Here is a 17,827-nt window from a genome sequence, read left to right as displayed (position 1 = left end):
AAACCGGAGGGACACATCTCCCAAGGCGGTCCCCCCCACCTCCCTTTCGCCATGCGTCTGCTTCATTCTCACGCATGCATTCACTCATTCATCAAACACTTCTAAAGCATCTGTCAGATTCCAGACAACATACTAGGCTTGGCATTCAGTGGTGATCAAAACAGGCTCAAACTCCTGCCCATAGGGCACTTAGACTCCAGTAGCATGAACTCAGAGAATATCAGAGCTGGGGTCTAGGATTTCAGAAGATACGAACTCAAAACGGCTCCAGGGGCCAGACTGGGAATAAAAATGCACCAAGGGTAGGAATGGGTGGTGGCTTCAGAAAACCAGAGAATGTGTGCCCCAAAGGCATCCGCATTCAGTCTTTTGGAACGCTGTCTAAACAAATCAGAGTCCTCTCATAGTTGCTATTCAACTCTCCAATGTCCTCAGACCAAAAGGGATGCGTGCCTTGCTCAAGGTCACACAGCCAGCAGTGGCAAAGCTAAAGCTGGAACTCAGCTGCCCTGGCCTTGGCCCAGAGCTTTTCTACTACCCTGTACTTCTTCTGGGGCTTCCCTGGTGGCTCAAATGGTAATGAATCCGCCTGCAAGGCAGGAGACCAGGTTCAATCCCTGGGTTAGGACGATCCCCTGGAAAAGGGAATGGCTACCCACTCCAGTATTCTTACCTGGAGAATTCCATGGGCAGAGGAACCTGGCAGGCTACAGTCCTATGGGGTCGCAAAGAGTCAGAAACAACTGAGTGACTAATACTTTCATTTTTCTTTCATACTACCTCTGGGCCCAGAGTTCAGCTCCTTGAGGTATCTCAGAAAATTTCTGACATGAGCTTGGTGAACAACTCATTCATTCTCTCAGTGATTGTTTATAAAGCTCTGTCATGTGCAGAACACCAAAGAAAGCTTGAGAGTGCTGAGTAAGACCCATGTCAGGGGCTTCCCTAGTGGTCCAGCGGTTAAGAATCCCCCTTGCAAAGCAGGGGACGCTGGTTTGATCCCTGATCTGGGAAGATCTCACATGCCACAGCGCAACTGAGCCCATGTGCCACAACTGCTGAGCCTGAGCATCTAGAGTCCGCGCTCTGCAACAAGAGAAGCCACCAGGAGAAGCCCACACACCGCAGCTAGAGAGTGGCCCCTGATCCTGGCAATTAGAAAAAGCCTGCACACAGCAATGAGGACCCAGCGCAGCCATAAATAGATAAATATAGAACCAATCCCTTCGTGTAAAAAAAAAGACTAATGTCAGAAATGGGCTTTAACTTCCCAGAGCTCAATAGTGTATCGCTTCAGCAATCTATATATTTAATTAGTAGGAAACAATAAATTCCTTTTTTCCCCTTTGAGCACTTCTGAGGCAGTAGTTACGACTCCAGGCTTGGATATACACATGAGCTTAACCTGAACAAGAAATAAATGTAATGTTATGTAATTAATGTCATGGGTCCTTAAAATTAGCTTAGCTCAACAATGGCATAAAAAGGTTACTGTGGAATAGGAACTGGGTACATAGTAGCTGATCCATACAGTCTTGTTGGATGGAAGTGGTCATGTGCTAAGCAATCTCAGCTGCTGGGCAGATGCGTGAACTTCTTCTGCATCAGGCTGCTTTCTGACGGGCTCAGCAGTAGCACGGTCCAGGTTATCCATCCATGGCACTACCATGTATAAGACTGTGTTACAGTGCGTATGTACGTGCTGCAGTATCCAAGATCAGTGTTATGAACCAAGGCAAGCTGGAAACCACTTTTCGCTAAGACTTTCCCAGGAGTGTGGCGGAATCCTTTGGAAATAGCCAAAGTTAGCTCTCCTAGGTTAACAGCTCAGCGAGTACCACCTGCTATAGCTGGAAGGAGAGATGTATGATCACAGTGATTCATGGGTTGTGGCTAACGGTGCAACTGAATGGTCAGGGACTTGGAGAGAACATGATTAAAAATTGGAGTCAAGGACAAGGAAACATACGTGGATAACTTCTCTGAATGGGCATGGAGGGTGAGACATTTGTGTCTCACGTGAATGTTTACAGAAAGATGCCCAGGGGGAGAGGCAGACCCTTCTGTGGAAATCAATCAGCATCCTTCTCTATCTACTCTTGGCTTTGCCCAACGGGCTCATGAACAAAGTGGCCGTGGTAGGGATAAAGGTTATGCAGGGACTCAGCAACATGAACTTCCAGTCTAGGCTGATCTGGCTACAGCCACTCCTGAGTGCCCAAACTCCCAATAGGCTTTGCATTCCTAATATGGCACATTCCCCAGGGGGATTAGCCAGCCGCTTGGTGACAAATTTATTATACTGGATTATTTTCAAAATAAAAGGAGCAGAACTTTGTTCTTACTGGAATGGAGGCTTTCAATTCTTGCCTTCCTTGTCTGCCATGTTTCTACCTAAACAATTATCCGTTTAGACTTACAGAATGCCTATCCACTATCATGGTATTCTAAAAACAGCATTGTTTCTAAAAGGAATTCATTTTACAGCAAAGAAGTTGCAATAGTGGGTCCATGCCGGTAAAATTCATGCTCCCCATCATCTTAAAGCAGCTGACTTGATATAATAGTGGAATAGCCTTTTGAAAACTCATTTGAGTGCCAGCTAGGTGACAATGCCTTGCAGGGCTGGGGCAATGTCCTCCAAACGAAGATCATGGCATCCGGTCCCATCACTTCATGGGATATAGATGGGGAAACAGTGGAAACAGTGTCAGACTTTATTTTTCTGGGCTCCAAAATCACTGCAGATGGTGACTGCAGCCATGAAATTAAAAGACGCTTACTCCTTGGAAGGAAAGTTATGACCAACCTAGATAGCATATTCAAAAGCAGAGACATCACTTTGCCAACAAAGGTTCGTCTAGTCAAGGCTATGGTTTTTCCTGTGGTCATGTATGGATGTGAGAGTTGGACTGTGAAGAAGGCTGAACGCCGAAGAATTGATGCTTTTGAACTGTGGTGTTGGAGAAGACTCTTGAGAGTCCCTTGGACTGCAAGGAGATCCAACCAGTCCATTCTGAAGGAGATCAGCCCTGGGATTTCTTTGGAAGGAATGATGCTAAAGCTGAAACTCCAGTACTTTGGCCACCTCATGCGAAGAGTTGTCTCATTGGAAAAGACTCTGATGCTGGGAGGGATTGGGGGCAAGAGGAGAAGGGGACGACAGAGGATGAGATGGCTGGATGGCATCACTGACTCCATGGACGTGAATCTGAGTGAACTCCGGAAGTTGGTGATGGACAGGGAGGCCTGGCGTGCTGCGATTCATGGGGTCGCAAAGAGTCAGATACGACTGAGCGACTGATCTGATCTGATCTGATATGCATCAAAGTGATGTCCAGTATATGGTGGGTTTTCTCCTATAGCCTGGACTTATGGGTGTGGGAATCAAGGGGAGGACACGGAGCCGACTCTTATCACTAATTACCCCCTAGTGATTCACTAGCAACATAGCAACATTTTTTATTCTCATCCCTGCAACTGACTCTGCTGGTTTAAAAATGTTAGCTTCAAAAGGCACTAACGGTGGAAAATGCTTCCACCAAGGGATACAGCAATAATTCCACTGAACTGGAAGCTAAGATTGCCACCTGCACACTGTTCATGTCAATGAATCAATGAGCAGAGAAGAGGATCTGGTACTGGCTCTGGGGATTGACCCTGATAATCATGGGGAAACTGGAATTACTACACAATAGGGCTAAGGAACAATAGATCTGGAGTACAGGAGATTCTCTGGGCCACCTCTTACTATCTCTATTTCCTAGAATTAAAGGAAAACTACAACAACCCAATTGAGGCAGGATCACAAATAACCCAGACCCTTGAGGAATGAATATTTGAGTCCTCCCACCAGGAAAGGAACCATAAGCAACTGAAGTGCTTGCTTAGGGTAAATGGAATGGGTGGCAGAAGAAAGGAATGCTGTATGCCAGCAATGATCATGTGACCATTGGGTAAATGAGGACGGTCAGAGTTTCTTTTTCATTTTAATATTTATATGTTTATATATAATATATATATTAACCAACAATTTTTGTTTTCTTTCCCTTCTAATCTCCATATCACCTAACCCAAAAGGTTTTATATAGTAACTAGCTTTATACAAATATTCAAAGCATAGAGATTGTGAATCAGTTAGAAGAAAAATTAACATCAAAAATCAAAAAAACTGACTTTGTATCCTCTTCTGGGGAAAGAGTCACTGTGTTTTTTGGTTGTATGTGTGATGGTTGCATCCCATCTGGCTGAAGCACAACTGTATCATGGTTTTGGAGATAAAATATGGTTTAAACAACCGTGTATAATGTAAGCTGACAAGGGTTGACTGTGGTGGCTTTGTCATGTGTCAGTGTAGCTAGGCTGAATTCTATTTCCCAGAATGTTACTCACTGTATGTTTCCAGTTAGAATGCATCACAAGAGAGATTCTCACGTGAGATTTGGAAGGCCGAAGAGAAGCGGCAGCTGCTGTGACTAATCTCCTGGTTCACCCTGATGGTGTGATGTGGGAGTCCGGCCTGAGCTACTCCTCCTTCTTCCGGATGTGCCTTCGGCTTCTCTGACTCCTGAGCCGGTGTGTGTTGGGGCTATGATGAAGGATTCAGCTTCTTCTGAAGACGATCGTACCATCGAGGGCAGAAACAGCCGCAACTCCAGCCGGTGCTGATGGGTTCCGCTTTATTCTTGCTCTACCCGGTTTTGCCCCACCTTCCCTCCCCACTGCCCGCCCCGCAGACTTTGATTTCTAGCGTCAGTCACACAGCCAGTCTAACAGAAACTTCCACCAGCTACCCCAATTGCTTAAGATAAAAATCTCTGTAACAGATCCCTGATCACATTATATTTCCTTGTGCTTTTGCTTCTCCGAATGAACCCTGATTGATGCAATGGCTTAAAAAATTGGGGAGTTTATTTCCCTCTCAGTTCAAAGGTGAGCAATCCAGATGGGCAGCACAGCTCTGCTCCATACGAACATGCAGGGACCCAAGTTCCTTTCACTGTGTTTACCACCATCCTAGGGCATTGTCTTTACCAGCTGGGCAAAGCTGAGTCTCCACATCCAAACTCCAGGAGAAGGGTATGGGGGGGACTTCCCTGGTGGTCCAGTGGTTAAGACTTCACATTCCAATGCAGGAGGTGGGGGTTCGATCCCTAGTCAGGCAGCTAAGATCCCACATGCGCCAAGGTCAAAAGAAAAAAAAAAAAAACACCCCAAAGCAATGTTGAAACAAATTCAATAAAGACTTTTAAAATGGTCCACATCAAAAAAACAAAAATCTAAGAAAAGGGGGAGGTGGGTATGAAGGAAGTATATTTCACATGGAAAGCCTGGCCCTTAAAGAGGCAACCAGTACTTCTGTTCACATTCTGCAGATGAGAACATGACCTTACCTAACTTCAAGTATGATCATAAATCTGTTCTAGTAGGCAGCCATGTGCCCAAAGGGAAAAGGCATTTTAGTGAACAACTAGCTGCCTCAACCATACATATACAGACTAGTTTTAATAGTGCGAATATGACTATGTATAATATATAATATTATATGTTACTATAAAATAATATATAATGTTATATGTTATAGTTGCTATATAATAAATACACAAACTATATATCATGCTAGATATAACTATAGTGTAGTATATAATAGGTAATATTATATACTATGATGCTGCTCCCAAAGTCCTAAAAATAGCAAACAGAACCACTAAAAATGAGCTGAGTTACCCTGCAAACCAAAGCCAGAAGCAGCCCGTGCAATGAAAAATTGAACTGAATGCTTCCAGATTTAAGAAAATTTTTGTGCCAATAAATAAATAAATAAACTACTACTGTAACAATAAACCCCAGGAACTTCCCCAACTAAAAATCATAATTGATTACAAGCTGTTGCCTACAGTATTGAGTTACATTTTGCCTTACCAACTAAATGCTTCAGTAGTTAAAATGATTTTGTTTGAGATTCACATGGATTAAATAGCCTAGAACATATTCACCCTAGACTTAATCTAAGAGAGAGGAGATTTGGTTCAAATGTTGCTTCTCAGCATGTCAGGAAATGTTTTCTTCAATTAAGTAATCTTATTTTAGAGTTAACTCTGTGCCAAGAAAATAAACAATATATCTTTCATGAACACATCCACTCTGTTGTATAAAAACTTTTATTTTCTGGGAGGCTGCTCTTGGAATTTGTACATATAATGAGATCAGAGCTGGAAAAATCCTGTTTTCTTTAGCATTTAATGGCTTTGGAAACTATAACGGAGCCATGTGACACAGTATAATGACAGAGCTCTGTGAACAAGTGAATATCAAAGATCAACAGATAATCTCCCCACCCCCCCAAAACCCTGCAGTTTTACAGGAACCCTGTATTAAGTACAGTGGGATGTTTCCACTCAATCTTGAGCTGCATAAAAATTAGTTGCAAGAGAGTCTGTTGCTGATCACAGACCAAATGCTGTTATGCTTTCAACACATTTTAAGGGATTAGGCATTACGGCCATGTACTTCCAAGATGGAGTTGCAATAATGGGAAGTCAGGCAAAAATCCCAAAGAGCCGGCTGTCTAAAGGACAGTGTCATAGAAGGTAAAATGCCAGAGAGCTCTTTTTTGGAGGTCTCTGCCCACCCTCACCCCCAGAGGATGGCTCTGGATGGAGGCTTGGAGCAGAAGCTGTGTTCCCAACACCCCGGGTTATGCTCCAGCAATACCAAACGACTCCCACTTCCCACAGGCGTGCTGTGCTGCTGCTCTCTACCATGATTTTGCATGTGCTGGTTTCCACCCCTTACAGTCCTACAAGACCCAGTTCCAGCATCACCTCTTCTATGAAGCCCAGATAGTTAATTACTCTCTTTCCCACTAAGTTTTCTTCTTACTCTTCTCCCTGGTGGTGAGCTTCTTGAAAGCAAGAAGACTTATTAATATTGTTTATCTTACATTTCTGTTGCCTAACAAACCCAGATTCATGGTGAGTACATGATACATCTTTGTGAAATAAAGAAGTAAATGTTAAATCTAAAAAAGGTGGGATAAGGAAACTTTCTATTAGTCAAATTTAGCTCCCTTTCTGACATATTATGGAGAAAGTGATGGCACCCCACTCCAGTACTCTTGCCTGGAAAATCCCACGGATGGAGGAGCCTAGTGGGCTGCAGTCCATGGGGTCCCAAAGAGTCGGACACGACTGAGCAACTTCACTTTCACTTTTCACTTTCATGCATTGGAGAAGGAAATGGCAACCCACTCCAGTGTTCTTGCCTGGAGAATCCCAGGGACAGGGGATCCTGTTGAGCTGCCGTCTATGGGGTTGCACAGAGTTGGACACGACTGAAGCGACTTAGCAGCAGCAGCAACAACTGACATATTAAGGGGCCAGTCCCACAGTTTAGTGGAAAAGAAAGGAAGAGAGACTCCTCTGGTCTTTCACATTGTCCCCTCAATCTGTACCTGAGTCAACCAAGACCAACAGTTAACTTCCAGTGGCCAAAAGATCGCTGTGCTCCTTCTGTTTCCCTGATCATTCATGGAACGCATGGATGAACATTTGCCAGTAGGAACTACATGGTAGATTCTCCACCCTTAGAACCTCGGTGGCACATTCCCTTTCTGCATGGATACTGCAGCAAACACCAGACGAAGTAGCAGACAGGAGACTTCCTCAGATCTGCACGGAAGAGCTTTCATCTCTTCAAAAGGAAGAGCTGACTTTGCTCTGCTTTCGTGAGCAGAGTGTAGACGGACAATGGGCTACAGCATGGGGGCTAGGGGGCTTTCCTGAGGGCTCAGACGGTAGCAAATCTGCACGCAGAGCAAGAGACCTGGGTTCAGCTGTGGGTTCGGAAGATCCCCTGGAGAAGGGAGTGGCTAACTACTGTAGGATCCTTGCCCAGAGAATCCCAGGGGCAGAGGAGCCTCGTGGTCTACAGTCCATGTGGTCACAAAGAGTCGGACATGACTGAGCAACTAACACTCTCACTTTTACTTTCACATGGGGGTCCAGCCCTGATAGATTCGTCAGACTCATATATACTGTTTCATCACTCCCAACAGTTAACCCATGGGCCTTTCCCAGGCACAGAGACCAAGATGAAGAACAAAGAACCCTGGGGTGGGAAACAGAATGGTGCCTAAGGCCTGCCTCTGCCACTGTTCATGAAGCCTTCTGCGATCCTCTTAAATGCTTGAGCCTCAGTTTTCTTACCTTTTAATATTGGGGGCTACAATATCCACCCAAGCACTTTACCACAAAGTCCTAAGCTTTGAAAAAGTTAGTTTCCACAAAATCTTTTAAAAGCGGTTAGTGCAATGCTCACCTTATCTCCCTCTGCTCCCTTGTGAGTACTCTACCCGTCAGCCCACCTGGACTGCTCACAAGTCCGCAAACACACCTTGCTCACGTAGACCCTTTTCACCGGTGGGTCAAATTCCCTCATTAAAATTCTTCTTCTTGGCTGCGATGTCTTGTGGATATCGGGTACTCCCTGACATAGTGTGATAACAAAGGCACTTCTCTGTGATTCCCCCCAAACCCATAGTCTAGTCTGACCATGAGAAAAACATCACACAAATCCAGATTGGGGGACATGCTTTGGGTTACGTGGCCACTGCTCAAGACTGTCAAGGTCATGAAGACAACCAAAGACTGAGAAACTTTCATAGACCAGAGAAGTCTGAGGAGCCATGACAACCAAACGCAATGTGGTTTCCTCAAATGGATCCTGAAACGGCAAAAAAACATTCATGGGAAAACTGGTGACACTCCCAAGGGGTGGAGTATAGTTAATAGTAATGCATCGATGTTGGTTTTACTTTTAACAAGTGTTCTGTGGGAATGCAAGATGTTAAGAATGGGGGAGGGGGAACCAAGTGAGAAATACATGACAATGCTCTAATATTCTTTTAACTGCGTATATATCTAAACTTATTTCTTGGCTATGATGTTCTGTGGATTTTGGGTACTCCCTGACATAGTGTGATAACAAGGGCATTTCTCTGTGATTCCCACTCCCGCCAAACCCATAAGTCTAATACTTTGGCCACCTGATACAAAGGACTGACTCATTGGAAAAGACCCTGATGATGGGAAAGATGGAAGGCAGGAGGAGTAGGGGACGACAGAGGATGAGATGGTTGGATGGCATCACCGACTTAATGGACATGAGTTTGGCAATCTCTGGGAGACGGTGAAGGACAGGGAAGTCTGGTGTGCTGCAGTCCATGGGGTCGCAAAGAGTCGGACGTGACTGAGTGACTGGACAACCACAAAACGTATTGCAAAATTTAAAAATATATTAAATAAGATTCTGCTTTCCCTTCAAGCTTCATCCAAAGATCACCTCTTCTGTGACGCCTTTCTGAATCTTCCAGTTAGCACTTTCTTTTTTCTAAATCTTCCTAGCACTTTGCTTCCTCTTTAAGATATGTAGTGATTGTGTACTGGTCAACCCCGTCAAATACATGCATATACACATACTGGTATCTGAGCAACCTGGAGGTGATTGATGTCTTTGCTCTGCAGGTGCTAGTCGAGTCAATGACATAAGTATCTAATGAGTGTCTTTGAATGGGTGAATGAACGGGTTGCCGAAGCCTGTGCTATCACAGTGTGGAGTTACTGCAGCATGTTTACCCTCTCCAGGCTTAGTGGGCCAAGACATTTTCCCCAAAGAGAATTTATTCTGTGGGCTGAGGCAACGTCTGTTACTAGAGGCATTGCCGTACGTTTGCAAAAGACCTTGCATATCTAGATTTTTAAAGTGGTTTAGAAACCACGACTTCTTAATCTTCACACCCCCCTCACATGAAATGCTTTTGGCATAATTTAGTAATTCAAACTCTACATACCACAGGAGATTTGAAAAGTACCTAATTAAAGACACAATGCTATCCTCACCTTATCCTGGGCTAAATCCACTGAAATTAATGGGCATTTGAATTCAGAGGAGAATTGAGGCATTTTTATAGCTATGGATTTGAAAGGATTGGAGGCATCAGTACACTAGGCTTGAAAAAGAAAACTAGGCTAAAAATCTGGACTAAATAAGACGGTTGTAAGCCATACAGGATGTCAGAATTAAGAAAAATTGTAAAAGACTGAAATTGAACTGCTAAATGAAGGGTATGGGGGAGGCCAGTGGGGGTGGGGTGGGGCAGTTTGAAAAAATGTAGGAAATGTCTTAGCCCTATTTTCTTCTTTCTAAAAAAGAGCTTTTTGAGACTTGTGTTTGCATGGAGGTAGTTTACTTTCAGAAGTGAACTCAAGCTGTAGGAATGGAGAACTGGGGAGTAAGGACTGGTTTAAGTTCTCAATGGGAAGAGAACTGAATTTTGAATACAAGCTATAGGAACTAGGAAAGCCCATGCTTCCCAGGTGGTGCTGGAGGTAAAGAATCCACCTGCCAATGCAGGAGACACAGGAGACTCAGGTTCAATCCCTGGGTGGGGAAGATCCCCTGGAGGAGAGCATGGCAACCCACTCCAGTATTCTCGCCTGGAGAATCAATCCCATGGACAGAGGAGCCTAGCAGGCTACAGTCCATAGGGTCGCAAATAGTCGGACACGACTGAAGCAACTTAGCACACATGATTATGATAAGTTGCTATCGTATTCATAGAAATAGTAACGGTTAATCATGGTTTAGCTAAATTTTGCATATTTCAAGGAAAATTCTCGAAAGCGAATTTTGTAAGTTTGAAAATCCTATGACAATGAGTAGATGGAAAGCCACCCTTACTATTCACTTTTCCAGGTTAATTAGTGCTATTTTAAAATTTTATGTATCTATAGACCTATAAGGGCTTCCCAGGTGGCTCAGTGGTAAAGAAGCCGCTTGCCAATGCAGGAGACACAAGTGATGTGAGTTTGATTCCTGGGTCAGGAAGATCCCCTAGAGAAGGAAATGGCAACCCACTCTAGTATTCTTGCCTGGAAAATCCCATGGTCAGAGGAACCTGGCAAAGAGTCATGAAGTCACAAAAGAGTCTGACACCGCTTAGCGACTAAACAACAACAATCTATAGACCAAACAGATCCAAAGGCTGTAACTACTTTTATAAAGAGCATCATTTTCTTTATTTCTAAACCAACTAAATGAAAGCACAACCTTTGGTAAAACAGCAGTTCCTAAGACTATCATGTTAGTGGAAGGGGATTCATTTGTCCCCCCAAATTCCCGTGACAATGCCCTCCTCTGTGATAGCCACCTCGTAGGTGATTCCACATGTGCTGCTCCTGCTGCTGCTAAGTCGCTTCAGTCGTGTTCGACTCTGTGCGACCCCATAGACGGCAGCCCATCAGGCTCCCCCGTCCCTGGGATTCTCCAGGCAAGAACACTGGAGTGGGGTACCATTGCCTTCTCTGGATTCCACACATACAGGACTGTAATCATTGCTTGATTATGTGCTGCTTCAGCCTCCTTCTCTGAGCTGTTCATCCAAACGTAGTCAGATTAAGAGGCTGGAGGTTTCTGAGGTCAGAAAAGAACTCCAAGTGTAGGAAATAGAACTCTTTGGGAGGTAACTAGTCTGGACCTCAATTAGCATCACTGCTATTGTTTGGCAGTGATGGCAGTCTGGGTATGGCAACCCAGACTCTCAAAGTAGCCCAGGGCCATCACCTCTCTTTCTTTGTTTCCCCTTTGCTGTCTGCTGCTGTGGTCTTGGTGTGGAGTGATTTGAGAAAGGTGCTGTGAATAAGTTCTCTGTATTCAAAACCCCAAGCCAGTTCAGAAATACAACCCCAAGATACACGCTTCAGGCTGTCAAGGCTACAGGAGTTAACACCACTGTGCCTCAGAGACCCACTTCCTCTCCCCAGAACTTTCCAGACTTAGAGTTCACCCAAGCTGCACACTTTGTAAAGAAGACTTCCCTTGGACCTCAGGTAATTCACAATTTCCCCAGACCTCAGTTTTCTCATCTATAAAATGTGAGTGGAAGAATAGAAGGTCTTTCAGCTCCAAGATGTTATAATGTAAAAATCCTGCCAAGGCAAATCTTACCTTGCATTTCCACCTCTCCCTCCTCTATACTTGACCTGCATGTGGAAAATATGTGCTGACTCACCCTTCCACACCCTCACCAGACATTTGACAAAGTTGGGAATGTTTCTTTTAAAAAGAGCTTGAGCTATACTTTCTATACTTTTGGCTCCTCTTTGCCAGTAAAAATCCATGACACCACTTCAAAACACACCAACTAAGCATTACATTAGAAAGAGTGCACATTCTCATTCCTGTTCCTTCGGTCTGGGATCAACTTTGTCTGTTTCACATGTCTTTTTCTCTGTCAATCAGGATGTGGGCGCCTGTCTAGATATTCATCCTGACTTATACCAAGAGGATTGAAATAGGATGTCTCTCATGAGGGAAAAAATGGGTTTTGAGAATTCCTTTGCCTATTCCGTTCCAACACAATTCCAGTTGACAACCTCTGGGCAGAGTTGCAAACCTACATTTTTTTATTTTCATAAATGCTGTTCATCATCAGAAAGTTATAGAGAGTTGACTGGGAGGATGGTACTTAAAGGGGCTGCTCTGGTGGCTCAGCAGTAAAGAATCCTCCTGCAGTGCAGAAGACATACGAGATACCGGTTCAAGCCCTGGGTCAGGAAGATCCCCTGGAGAAGGAAATGGCAACTCACTCCAGTATGCTTGCCTGGAGGATTCCATGGACAGAGGAGCCTGGCGGGCTAAGGGCCATAGGGTTGCACAGAGTCAGATACAACTGAGCGACTAACACACGCATGGTGCTTAAAAACAGCTCTTTTGTTCCAATCTTAAAAGAAAGCTTAAAGACCAACTCTTAAATGTAGCTTGCTTCATCTAGAATCCCCTGAAAGCATGAATTCTGATAGCCATGTCAGCCTAAACATACAGAAAGCACAATTACAGGACGTTTCCCAGTCGAGTGCGAAAGCTCCCCAGCTTCCCTCTGAGTTTGGTGCCCTTCTGGAAGACAGGCACTGGCCCAATAACACATGAACTCAGTTCTGATTTGCAGTGTTGTTTGTTGCTTGGCTCATGTCGGATGATTGTAATTATCTTCCTGATCATGCAAGAAGAAAAGTGCCTCATTATTAAAATTAGCCATCGGTTTTCAGTGGGACAGCAGCACGGATGAAGATGCATAGAGAAGGGCTGTCAGCTCTCCACGGCAGGAGAGTAGTCATCATTTGCTTAGATGTACTGACAGCCTGGCTGTTTGGGTCAGAAGACAAGAAGTATGTGCCAGGATTCCCCGACTTCAGAGGATCTGAAAAGCTGATGCTGAAGGGAAGGATATTACTATGGCAGCCAATGTTTTTTCAAAGAGAGATGGGAAAAATCAATGTGAGGTCTTCCTAATTTGTGTTCCAATTGGGTCCAGAGCTTTCTTTCTTTTGGATTCTTTCAGTGTTTTTCTTGGCTCATTTGTGGTGCATGAAGAAGCTTCTTTTTAGTATGAGGGTGAAAAGCATTTCTCTCTGTTTAGACACTTAAGATATTAATTCTTTTTGCAATGCTGAACCAGAGAAACTGGTTCTATCCCCAGCTCCACCAGGCAAGTCATTTATTCTTTCTGGACCTCATTTCCTCATCTTAAAAAAAAAAAAAGAGAGAGAGAGGTTTAGAACAGACCATCTTTTGTAAAACTAGCTATGTAATTTGTAGGTCCCAGGCAAAATTAAAATATAGGGTGTAAAATTCCTATATTCCTATATTTATATGTAAAAATATGGGGTGTAAAAATTATTAAGAATTTCAAGAGAACAACAGAGAACATTAAACCAAGGGCAGAGCTCATGTATACACAGGGCCTTGTGGGGCTGGACAGGTCACACACACAGCCTGAAGGCTGGCCTGCATCTCCTCTGTGCCTTGTTCAGCATCAAAATTCTCTGTTATCAAGGTTTTTTGGTCAACTCCACAAGTACATTCCTCATGCAAAAATCAAACAACAACAAAAAAGCAAAACCAAAAAATTTGAACTGCATTTTTTGCCTGAAGTCTATCTCACTTTTTTCAAGTTGCTTTGACCATAAGCCCTTCTTGACTTCATTTTATTCTCCAAGATGGATATTTCTTCTTTCCTGTCTAAAACATCCAAATGACCTCTGCTTTGGTCTTTTTCTAAATCACCATATGTTAGATAATTGTGCCCAAAGGAATTACTTCCAGAGTGGCCTAAACACAAAAGAAAAACACACAGCCAACTTTTTCTCTAGAACAGTACAAACATTTCCTTAAACCTAAGTGTCTCCAGAGGAAAACTGACAGAATAAACCTTTCACGCAGCAAGTCCACTCTGCATAGGGTTGTAGCAAATCCTTCTTTTTGCATTTTTACGTCTCTGATTTATCTACTGCTTTGCCAATAAAAGCAGTCATGTCCTTTGATTTCAGGTTTTTTACAATGGAAAAGTGGTTCGAGAAAAATGACTCAGTTGAGTGTTTTATTAATGGAAAGAACTGATATGCCAGCAACAGTCCAAGTTCTTTGCCCCTTCTCTATCATGTTACACCATAATATAGCACCTCCCTGAGAACTCAGAGATTGCAAGTTAAATGCTAGCAAATCAATGGTTTGTCAGATGTTAGGTTCACTAAAGTACCAACCACAAAACACAAGGAACTTTCAGCACTGAGAAGTAAAATCTAGTCATGTAATTTACAAAGCAACTATCAAAGAAGAGAGGATTTTGTTAACATGTCTTGAGATATGTTTGATTTCTTGCATGAGTTTTTCTGCTATGTTCAAGTTACTGAAGTTTCATCCAGGTAGTTAAACTCACTGAACAAAATTTTACCATGACTTCAAACAGATGGAAAATCAGATTTATTATTGAAGTTAACTTCTAGAATTTTAAGAGGAGAAAGTGACTACTTCAAATCTACTCATGCCTGACAACTGAACCTCAAAATGAATTTATTTTCTATTATGAAATTTTGAAGTGTTCTGTTTATTATAAAAAACAAGTACATTTATTCTTCTTTAATCTTATTTTAAAAAATCAAACACCTGTTTGTCTCAAATATTCAAGATCATGTATGGTTCTGTTTTAAGGGACAATTTAAGGCAAAGATGTTATGAACTATAAAAAACCACTGTGAACATATCAGTCGGTCAGTCACATCCAACTCTTTGTAATCTGATGGATTGTACCCTGCCAGGCTCCTCTGTGCATGGAATTCTCCAGGCAAGAATACTGGAGTGGATAGCCATTGCCTATTGCAGGCAGATTCTTTAACAACTGAGCCACCAGGGCCCACTGTCTAGGTCATGACAATTCCAAATATTTGAATTCCAGTATCCTTCAAAATATAAGCAAACAAGTCTAGAAAACAATAAATGCCTATATCGAGAGCTCGTCTACTTCTCTAATGGCAGGATTATTTCTGAAACATTATATTAGTCACTTAGGGCTATCACAACAAAGTTATGTGATAACAAAGTTATCACTACAAACAGTGTGCCTTCAAACAACAGAAATACATTTTCTCACAGTTCTGGAGACTAGAAGTCCAAAATCAAGGTGTCCATGGGCCTTGCTCCCTCAAGTCTCTAGGGAGAATCCTTCCTTTTCCCTTCTTAGCTTCTTGGTGCATGCATGCTAAGTCGCTTCAGTCATGTCCAACTCTTTGCAACCCTTTGGACTGTAGCCTGCCAGCTCCTCTGTCCATGGGATTCTCCAGGTAAGAATACTGGAGTGGGTTGCCTCGCCCTCCTCCGGGGGATCTTCCCGACCCAGGGATCGAGCCTGCATCTCTTATATCCCCTGCAGACAGGTTCTTTACCGCTAGTGCCACGTTGGTGGCCACTGGTAATCCTTGTATTACTTGGCTTGTAGTTGTATCACTCCAACCTCTGCCTCTGTTGTCACATGGCTTTCTCCCTGTGTCTCTCCTCCTGTTCTTACACAGACCAGGTTTATTAATCTGCCTGAACGGCTATAACAAAATATGACAACTGTATGGCTTAAGCCACAGTCATTTTTTTTTCCCTCACAGTTCTGTCTATAAGAGCTAGAAGGCCAAGATCAAGGTGCTAGCTGATTTGGAAGGTCATGAATGTGAGAGCAACACCATTCAACCTGGTACATTCCCCTAAACAAATAATAATCTCTTATGTGTTTAAATGAAATAAAGAAAATGTCTTTATAAGGTGTACCAGAAAAAGAAAGCTCAGTGAATCCCTTAAGACTCCATCCTATTCAGTCATCCATCCCATCAGTTCTCAATGTGCGATGTAAGGACCATTTAACCCAATCCAACTTTGGGAAGGGCTGATTAAAAATGTAGGTTACATGCTTGCTCCTGCAACAAATATACTAAAATTGGAATGATACAGAGAAAGCTAGCATGCCCCTGCCCAAGGATGACATGCAGATTTGTGAAGGGTTCCATATATATATATTTTAATGCAGATTATTAAACATAGTGTAAAGTGAGAGATTTTTCTGGAAGGAGATTTCTCTAGGTGAGAAAAATGACTGTCCAAGTGAATCTTATTTTCTATCTCTATCACCAAATCTCAGCTATTTCCAGAGTTATCTTTCTCCCGCCTTTGCCATGCCTGGCCTCCTGGAACACCCAGTTCCTCCTCAGTTCAGCCCGGGCACAAGTAAATCCCCTTTCTTGAGTGTCTCTTCATGCAGCTAAGACAGGCTGGCATTCAAAAATGACTTAGCTGAATATGATGGGAAACCAAAAGAAAATATAGGCAACACAATAATAGTCACTAGGCTTTCAGGTTACAGAGAGAACTCTGAGTCAGTGTCGACAGCAATGGAAGGACTAGAGCCCTATCAGAAACACCTTCCTTCCCTGCTCCCTAGAGATCTCTGCCAGGTGGCCTCAGGCCACAGCTTGATTTCTAACCTCAGGAGCTGGCCCTTCCCTACCAAACTAGAGTTTCTAAAGACTAACCAGGGGCCTCCCTGGTGGCTTAGTGGTAAAGAATCTGCCTGCCGATGCAAGAGACTCAGGTTCAATCCCCAGTCCAGGAAGATCCCACATGCCAAGGAGCAACTAAGCCCACGCACCACTGTTGAGCCTGTGCTCTAGAGCCAGGGATCCACAGCTACTGAAACCCGTTCACCCTAGAGCCTGCGCTGCGCAGCTGGAGAGGCTACTGCAGTGCAGCGAAGAGCAGTCCCCACTCGCTGCAACCAGAGAAGAGCTCACGCAGCAGCAGACTCAGCACAGCCAAGAACAAATACACAAATAAAAAGTACCCAGAAGTCACTCGTCTCCTAAGTCAGGCACTTGAGGTGGGGGCTTGGGGGGTGGTGGTCCACAATCATCCACTATGAGCAGAGGATAGAGTCTGTTCTTCTTTGTTGCCCCCTTGCCCAACGCCGTACCTGGCACATCCTGGGGCTCAATGTAATGTCTCTTGGGTGAGAATTTAAACCTCTGCCTCACACAAATGATCAGAGCAACCCAAAATCTTCCCACTTAATCCCGGCTTTGGATCTGAGGGCCGCACTTTCTTCAAGTTGTTGGGGTTGTCATGGCGGGCTTTGGGGATTTGGTTATCTGCCCCACCCACTTCGGGGGCACCTTAGGGCCTTTCTCTCAGGAAAGTGTAAAGTCTCTTCATGACTAGACAACTCTATTCACTAAAGCTCTTCAACCACATGTTGAAGAGTCCTCACTCTACTAGACGGGAGCTGACCCACCCTGACCTGGGATCAGCAGACCAACCTCTTCATTTTGAAAGAAGGGAGCTAAGGCCCAGAGAATGTTCAGGCACTTTTGCAGGCTCTCACAGCCATTCCATGGCAGAGATGTCCTTGGAACTCAAATTACTGAATGCCCAGATCTGGACTTGTTTCCCTCAT

General features: G+C 43.7%; 1 non-coding gene across 1 annotated transcript; it reads left to right on the top strand.

Annotated features, from left to right (window-relative positions):
- The first annotated feature begins 16,292 nt into the window (after positions 1–16,292).
- LOC133233846 (U6 spliceosomal RNA) lies at positions 16,293–16,394 on the top strand. The gene has a single exon (XR_009731894.1). It is a non-coding gene; the product is annotated as a U6 spliceosomal RNA (small nuclear RNA).
- The last annotated feature ends 1,433 nt before the right edge of the window (positions 16,395–17,827 follow it).

This window comes from Bos javanicus, chromosome 20 (assembly GCF_032452875.1).
Source record: "Bos javanicus breed banteng chromosome 20, ARS-OSU_banteng_1.0, whole genome shotgun sequence".
Classification (NCBI taxonomy): Eukaryota; Metazoa; Chordata; class Mammalia; order Artiodactyla; family Bovidae; genus Bos; species Bos javanicus.
Note: the sequence above shows the minus strand (reverse complement) of the source record. Positions and strands in the feature narration are given on the sequence as shown.